This window comes from Prunus avium, chromosome 7 (assembly GCF_965620075.1).
Source record: "Prunus avium chromosome 7, drPruAviu1.hap1.1, whole genome shotgun sequence".
In the NCBI taxonomy this organism is placed as follows: Eukaryota; Viridiplantae; Streptophyta; class Magnoliopsida; order Rosales; family Rosaceae; genus Prunus; species Prunus avium.
This window is the reverse complement of record NC_142290.1, coordinates 5,581,189-5,589,592: the sequence shown is the minus strand read 5'-3', so window position 1 is coordinate 5,589,592 and position 8,404 is coordinate 5,581,189. Positions and strand designations below refer to the sequence as shown.

Genomic DNA, 8,404 nt, shown 5'->3' with positions numbered 1-8,404 from the left:
CTGCAAACCAGTGAGCACACCACTAGTTCCAACAGAGAAACTCAAAAGAGAAGATGAAAGTGAGCTTGCAGATGAGGAGACCTATAGGAAAATTGTGGGGAGTTTGCTGTATCTTACAGCAACTAGGCCTGACATCATGTATTCAGCTAGTTTGCTTGCCCGTTTTATGCATGGTCCCTCAAAGAAGCACTTTGGCACTGCAAGAAGAGTATTGAGGTATGTACAAGGAACTCTGGATTTTGGCATTGAATATGTGTCTGGAAAATCTGCTGTCTTAATTGGTTTTTGCGATAGTGATTGGAGTGGTTCAAAGGAGGATATGAAAAGCACATCTGGGTATGCTTTTTCATTTGGCAGTGGTGCATTTTCTTGGGCCTCAGTGAAGCAAAACAGTGTTGCTTTATCAACTGCAGAGGCTGAATATGTCAGTGCTGCAGAAGCAACAACTCAAGCAATTTGGCTAAGATTTGTGCTAGGAGATTTTGGAGAAGAACAACTTGAAGCTACACCAATCATGTGTGACAACACATCAGCTATAGCTATGTCTAAGAATCCAGTGTTCCATCAAAGGTCAAAGCACATAGGAAGAAAGTTCCATTTCATCAGAGATGCAATTCAAGAAGGAGTGGTGGATCTAATCTATTGCAAAGGTCAAGATCAAGTTGCAGACATCTTCACGAAGGCATTACCAAAGGAAAGGTTCTGCATTCTAAGAGAGCTACTCGGAGTGAAATCAGCAAACCATTTAGAAGGGAGTGTTGATGTGTAAATTGGTTTACTGATTTACTGTTACTGTTTTACTGCTTACAGCTGGAATGTCTAAGTAACAGCTTAGATGTATTTTCTGCTAGGAGAATTTTGTGTGGCTCAAATGCCTATAGGAAATTGCCAAGTGTCATACACACATTGGTGGTTCAATTTTGTACCTTTGCTGATGTAAATCGTTTGATAAAAAGAAGAGAAATATAGCTGAGCTTTTTAGCACAGCAGCTAATACGTTTTTCTGCAGAAACATATATTCTTCCAGCTCCTTCTCTCATCTCCTTCCCTTTTTCTCCCTAAAATCCAAATCAGTACCTAATACTTTAACATCTTCTCCCCCCAGACCAAAAAACAAAAATCTTCTATTCCCCTCACCCACCGTTCTCTTCTCTCTCGCGTGGCTCACTCCTCTGTTCGGCTATAGTCTCTCTTCCTCTCACCACTGAGGCTCGATGTTCTCTCCAATGGCTCCATCACCACGGACCACGGTGACAGGTAAGCCCCTTTCTTCCTGCCCTACTTTTAATCAATTTATAGTTCTGTCATGTGTAAAGAAATCTAGGGTTTGGTGTTTGTTTTGGATTATGGTAAATAGTTTTGAGCAAATCAATTGAAGTTTCTTCAATTTGATTTTAGGGTTAAATTTGGGAACTTGTTGCCGATGTTCTCATTGTTTATCTTTGTTTATTGACTCTTCTGAGATCTCGAGACTACTAATTCATTTGGGTTTTGGTTTTATTTGCAAGGGTTGTGTTATTGACCTTTGAAAGTGGCGATTTTATAGTTTAAGTTGAGAGTAATTGACAGCTGAAGGTACGAGAAATTTGTATATGGATTGTTAAAAATGGTTAGGTTATTAATTTCTGATAGCTTCGTTTTCTGTTTTTGGTGTACTTGAAAATTGGTTTTGTATAGACCAAAGAATTTTTTATTATTTAGTGTTTGAGTTTTGCTAATTTATATTTTCAATTTGGGGCTGTGATCTGTGCAGGTTTTCGACTTTTCAATTTCTTCTGGGATTATGAATTTGCAGATAGGTGAGGATTTCATATATTTTTGGACTAGCTGCAGATTTGTGTATGATTTAGTTTAATTTGAGTTTACTGCAGCATTCATCAACCTTACCGGCCAATGCCTTATCTTGAGAGATGCTCCATGAAGACATCTTGCAAAATTCCATGTCTTCAAATTGAAGGGCTCATAGTCCTGCTCTTATTTTAGCACTTTTTGGGATGGGTTTGGATGTCGGGTACTTATTTGATACTTTGTTATCTACTATTGTTTGGTGGCTTTGGATGCTTGTGGTACTTGGATATTTGGTTATATTGTTTGAATGGCTTGAGCCTCCTTACTGTTTGACATATCTATGAAAATATATTTGATGTTCTACACAAGTATTTAATTTTCTACAATTAATTAGTTAGAATGTGTTTGAATCACCAATTAAATGTTGATTATAACAAATTAAAAAATTTCCAGCAAAAAAAAAAAATGAACGAATGGATATGCTCCTGGATTATATGGATTAGAGGTGGATGTAAATCTGTTTATGAATTTTAAATACATTAGGGGCCTATAAATGTGCTCTAATAATTAATAATAATTCATTATCAATCAATAGTAGGGGCGTTAATAGGCGCCTCTATTGTCTTTTCGAGAATGAATTGCCAATGTGGCACACACAACATTAGGGGCAGTTTTAATGACCTTTCCGCCCCTATTTATTAGTAGTGGCACTAGTTATAGGGGCGTTTACCACTTCTGCCCCTCCTTTTGTTAGGGGCGGTTGTATTGACTTTTCCGCCCCTTGATCATCACCCATTGAAATACAGCTTTCTTATCATCGTTTGATAGCTCGTAATCAACTTTATGCCAAATAATCTTATCACCCTCTTCTATAGGATGAAGTTTTGATCTTATACCCATTTCTTAAAGATCAAGGTGAGGATTTAACGAATCTTTTGTCTTACCATCAATGTTCATCACTGTGCCAATCACATTTTCAAATACGTTCTTCTCAATGTGCATAACATCCAAATTATGCCGCAACGAAAGAGTTTTCCAATAAGGCAATTTGAAAAAGATACTATGTTTCTTCCAATTGTGAGTCTTTCCAAACCCAGCTATTGTTTGCTTTGTTCCATTCTTAGCATGGGTTATTTCTCTCAATTCACTAAGTTCATTTATCATATCAATGCCTAATGGTCTAGTTGGAGCAACCCTCTTCTCTCTTGTATTATCAAACTGCATCCTCTGATTACGCCATGGGTGATCTAATTGTAAGAAACGTCGATGACCCATATAACATTGCTTGGAGCCATGACGTAAACTAAGATGTGAGGTATCGAACCCACAACATGGGCAATCCAATTTTCCTTGTGTACTCCAACCTGACATATAAGCATATGCAGGATAGTCGTTGATAGTCCACGTGATTGCAGCTCGCATTTGAAAATTCTGCTTTGTAGATATATCATATGTTTCAACGCCAATTTCCCATAAGTCTTGCAACTCATCTATCAATGGCCTCATGTATACATCAATATCTTGACCAGGGCCTTTTTTTCCTGGTATAAGTAAAGACAAGAAGACATAAGGCTCTTTCATCAACATCCATGGAGGAAGGTTGTGTAGGAATAGAAGGATTGGCCATAAGCTATACTTCACACTCATATTGCCAAAGGGGTTGAATCCATCAATTGCCAAACCAAGTCGTACATTGCGCGACTCATTACCAAAAGACTCATGTATTCTATCAAGAGATTTCCAAGCTTTAGAATCTGCTAGGTGCCTTAATACACCATCTTTCATTCGTTCCTCATAATGCCATCTCATATCTACAACAGTCTTAGAAGACATAAATAATCTTTAAAGCCTTGGCGTTAGTGGAAAATAACGCAACACCTTCCAGGGAGCCTTTTTACCTTTCTCTTTCCCACCCCGGCCTTGTGACTTCCATTGTGAAATCTTACATGTAGGACATTGAGATAAATTTTCATGCTCCTTATAATAGATTACACAATTGTTCTTACATGCATCAATCTTCTCATAATGAAGGCCAAGATCTTTAACAATCTTCTTTGCACCATACTTTGTTGTAGGCAACCTTTTACAAAAAGGAAATGCTTTTTTCAACACTTCCAGCAACATGTTAAAAGATTTGTTGCTCCAATTATTGCTGCACTTGATATGCATCAAGGTAACAACAAAAGACAGGTTGGAGTATGTCTCACAACCCGTGTGCAATGGCTCTTCCGCCTCTTCTAACAATTTGTAAAACTTTCCTGCATCTCCATTTGGCTCTTGCGGAAAAACTTCTTCTATTAAATCGTGCATGTCATCAATTGACTCTAGATAGACCTGGCAAACGGGTCGTTTTAACGGGTTCCGGATAGTGTTCGTGTTAACCCGTTAAGGTAACGGGTTGAACACGACACGACCCGTTAACTTAACGGGTGAAAAATATCAAACCCAAACACGACCCGTTACAATTCGCGAATAATCCGCACGACCCGTTAAGAATAAACAGCAAAAAAAAAAAAAATTGCCCAATGCTAACTCTTCTTCCCCCAAACCCCAGCCCTAACTTTTCTTCCCTCTTTCCCTCTTCGTTTCAGTCTCAACGTATCTTACAAAATTGGTCCCTCCATCTCTCTCTCTCTTGGGTAACCACTTTCACAGTCACTCTCATTCAATCCAACCTTAAAACCCAACAACAGCAGCAAAAACGGAGGAATAAAGAGAGATGGGGAAGTACATGAAGAAATCTAAAATCTCAGGTGATGTCGCTGTGATGAAGGTCTCCATTTCACAACAATCTTCTCTTGGCTGGGCTGAGTCTGTTGAGTGGAGAGAAGAAGAGAATTTTTTTTTATAAAAAAGAAAAAAAGAAAAAAAAAGGAGAGATAGAGAATGACAGAAAGAAGAAGAAGAAAGTGAAAAATGAGAGAGCTGGAGAGAAGGGGAAAGAAGAAGAAGAAAAGAGAGAGATGGAGAGAAGGGGAAAGAGAAGAAAAAAAGTGAAGAGTCACGGAGAGAGATGGAGAGGAGAAGGGGAAAGAAGAAGAAAAAAAGTGAAAGAGTCACGGAGAGAGAATGAGTTGAAGGAAAAATAATATTAAAAAAGAGAGTGGGAAAGATGGAGAGATAAAAAGTGACAGGAAAAAAAAGCATATGTTTGGTGTTAGGAATTAAGATATGTTTATAAAAAAAAACATTTTGAAAATTTACAAAATTACCCTCCTTAACGGGTGGATGCGAATATTCGCGAATTGACCCGACACGACCCGTTAGCTTAACGGGTGGCTAACGGGTTCACCCGTTTTCAACCCGACCCATTAAGCTCAACCCAAATACTGATAATTTCGTGCGAATTCGTATCGTGTTAACGGGTCGTGTGTAATATTGCCAGGTCTAACTCTAGATTATCCACTTCATTTCTGTTACTACTATTACTATCACTTTCATCACTATCATTATCCTCATCCTCCCCATGCAAATACCATCGAGTATAATCAGGCCTAATACCCTTAAACAGAAGATGTTGGTGTACTTCATCAAGAACCCGTCTATCCCTATTACTACATTTAATGCAAGGAAAATAAATTTTCATGTCATCATACTTCAGATGCTTATATGCGTAATCAATAAAATTGGCAACTCCAGTAAAATACTCATGTGTTGACCTCCCTGATCGCATCCATAATTTATCAATTGACATATTATCTACATTTGATTGAGACAAGATAGAAACAAATTATAGTAAAAGACAAATAACAATTGGCATATTACATTGGCTGGGTAATATGGTTATTGTTACAGAGGCCTAATCCCAAAGTTCCACGTTCTCAATCAATTAATTTTACTAGTGAAGAGTACAATTTATGGTATAAAATATGAAAGAAACTAAAGCTTAGAGAACAAATAGAATTAGAGAATATAAAGCGGATGACAGAGGATTCAAAGACATGGAATTTATTTACTTTTGTGTGCCTTTTTTATTTTATTTTTTATAACCAAAACCTTAAGTGTGCCTTTTTTTTAATAGCCAAAACCTCGACAAAAATTTTGACGTCTACTGTTTATGATGTTTCCATTGAGTCCCCATTGGACTATGCTCCACAGCTCTTTTAGAAGCTCCATGCTAATCTTTGGCTCAAGAGAGAGGACCTACAACCTGTAAGATTCTTTTTCCTCTCTTTTGTTTTTGGCTTCATTTGGAACATGACATTTTGTAAGCGTGAAGTTGCGATGGAAAGTATATCTTGCCTAAGGGATGACAATGACATGCATATGGATACACTTTACAAACATGTTTATTTGGTGATCAAATTTTGTGACTTTAGCATTGAACAAACACTAATAGTACTAGTTAGAGTTTTGGATTTTGATCTTTAAAGAATATCACTGCTATTAATTTTGGTGCATCCATCGATCATATACATAAACACTAGACACTACATCGATCATATACATAATACATAACACTAGACACTACCAAAACTTGTTCTGTTTCTTTCATTATTTTTTAATGACAAAACTTTATACATACCAAAACTTGTTCTGTTTCTTTCATTCTTTTACAAGCCATAACTACATAACAAAGTATTTAACTAAAAGATGCCATCAACACTTAAATATATTCAGGAAAAAACAAACAAACTAAGAGAAAATTCCAAATTGACAGAAAATAAAAAAGATAAACAGATTAACTTGTAATTTTGCAAATTGAGTAAGTCAATAAAAAGCAAATAACTTTATGTCATAATCAACTAGCAGTAGTGCAATTTTGCATATTCTCTAATTGCGTCCTCAACCTTCCCTCACTTCTCCCATAATAACCCAACAAAAAACCCAAACCCACATAGCCTATTATCAAACAAATCTGATAAACCAATCAATTGAATATCAAAACTCATATGATATATCTTAACACATAGTAATTTTCACACAACTACTCAAACGTTACAAATCAAAGAGAGAATTGATAGACAAACCTGAGTTTGAATTCTTGTAAATAAGAAGCAGAGTCAATAGAGAGAAACAAAACATAAGAAATTGGAAGAAAAAGAAAAAGATGAAGACATAAGTGTTTTTTTTTTTTTTTGGTCATAGAAGACATAAGTGTTGGTGTATAAGTGTGATTGCTGAAATGTAATCAGAATAGGAAGTTTCTATTCTTTGTTTAAAAGGCTGCGTTGGATCATAGTCCAAGTGTACAGCAGAGAATGTAATAGCTTTGTGCCAGGTGTCATTATCTCATAGGGTAGTGAAATGAAGGGTTAGATTTTGAATGATGTAAAGAGGAATATTCCAACAGTAATATATGCACAGTGAGTGCGTGAGTGAAGCAATAGCTCATTGCTTCTTCTCTAAGCTCATTTCTGGTTTTCATCTCTCTCTCTCAATCTCTGCATTTTTCATTTTTCTCTAAGATCTGGAGCTCCATCTACCAAAAATCCAAATGGTTCAGATCATAGTCTGAACATTCTAACATGGCCTCAGAGCCAGGTTCGATCAATTAACACTGGGCGTTTGAATTGGTGAGCTATCGAAGCTGCAGCTGAGTTTGAGTTCTGCAGATCTGAGTCTAACATGGCTGGGTCAAGTGGTGGTGAATTGAGAGCACCAATTTTCAATGGTGAGAACTATGATTTCTTGAGTATAAGGATGAAGACCATCTTCAAATCTCATGGACTGTGGGATTTGGTGATAAAGGGATTTGATAGTACAGATCTGAAGAAGTCAGATGAATCTGATGCTAAGAAAAAGGAGAAAGAAGAATCAAGTGGTAGTGGGAAAGACATGGTTGCTGAGGTACTCACGAAGGATGCTAAGGCTCTTGGATTGATTCAAGGAGCAGTTTCAGATGAGATATTCCCACGAATCTCTCATGAGGAGACATCAAAAGGTGCCTGGAACATTCTGCAGCAAGAATACCATGGAGATAAGCAGGTAAGAGGTGTTAAATTACAAAGCCTTAGAAGAGAGTTTGAGTATACAAGGATGAAAGATGATGAATCATTAACTGCTTATATTACCAAATTGTTTGATTTGATAAATCAAATGCGAAGTTATGGGGAGGAATTGCCTATGGGAAGGGTTGTTCAAAAATTGCTCATTAGTTTGCCATCTGCCTATGATTCTATCTGCTCTGTTATTGAGCATTCGAGAGATCTGAATGTAATTGAAGTACAGGAGGTAGTGGCCTCATTGAAGAGTTTTGAATTAAGGCTGGACAGACACTCTGAAAACAAAACTGAGAAGGCATTTGCTAGCCTCAGTGTGGATGCCAAATCAGTTAAAACTGGTGATCAAGCTTCTAAGCAAAATAAGAGTTGGAAATCAAAAGGCAAGAAGTGGGATAACAAACCAAATGATGGTGCTAAAAATCCTTGCAAGCACTGTGGCAAATTACACTTTGGAGAGTGTCGATTCAAGGGCAAACCAAAGTGTTTCAACTGTGACAAACTTGGTCACATAGCCAAAGATTGTTATAGTAAGAAACCAACACAGCAAGTCAACTATGCCAACCAAGTAGATGCTACTCCAACTATGTTTTATGCTAGCAATAAAACTAATGCTAGTAGAAAAGGAGGTGATGAGGTGTGGTACTTGGACAGTGGATGTAGCAACCATATGA

General features: G+C 37.1%; 1 long non-coding RNA gene across 1 annotated transcript; it reads left to right on the top strand.

Moving 5' to 3' along the window:
* Nucleotides 1–205: 205 nt before the first annotated feature.
* LOC148292896 (uncharacterized) lies at nucleotides 206–2,144 on the top strand. Its single transcript, XR_015837153.1, has 4 exons — nucleotides 206–1,257; nucleotides 1,509–1,575; nucleotides 1,754–1,799; nucleotides 1,872–2,144. It is a non-coding gene; the product is annotated as an uncharacterized LOC148292896 (long non-coding RNA).
* Nucleotides 2,145–8,404: the final 6,260 nt, after the last annotated feature.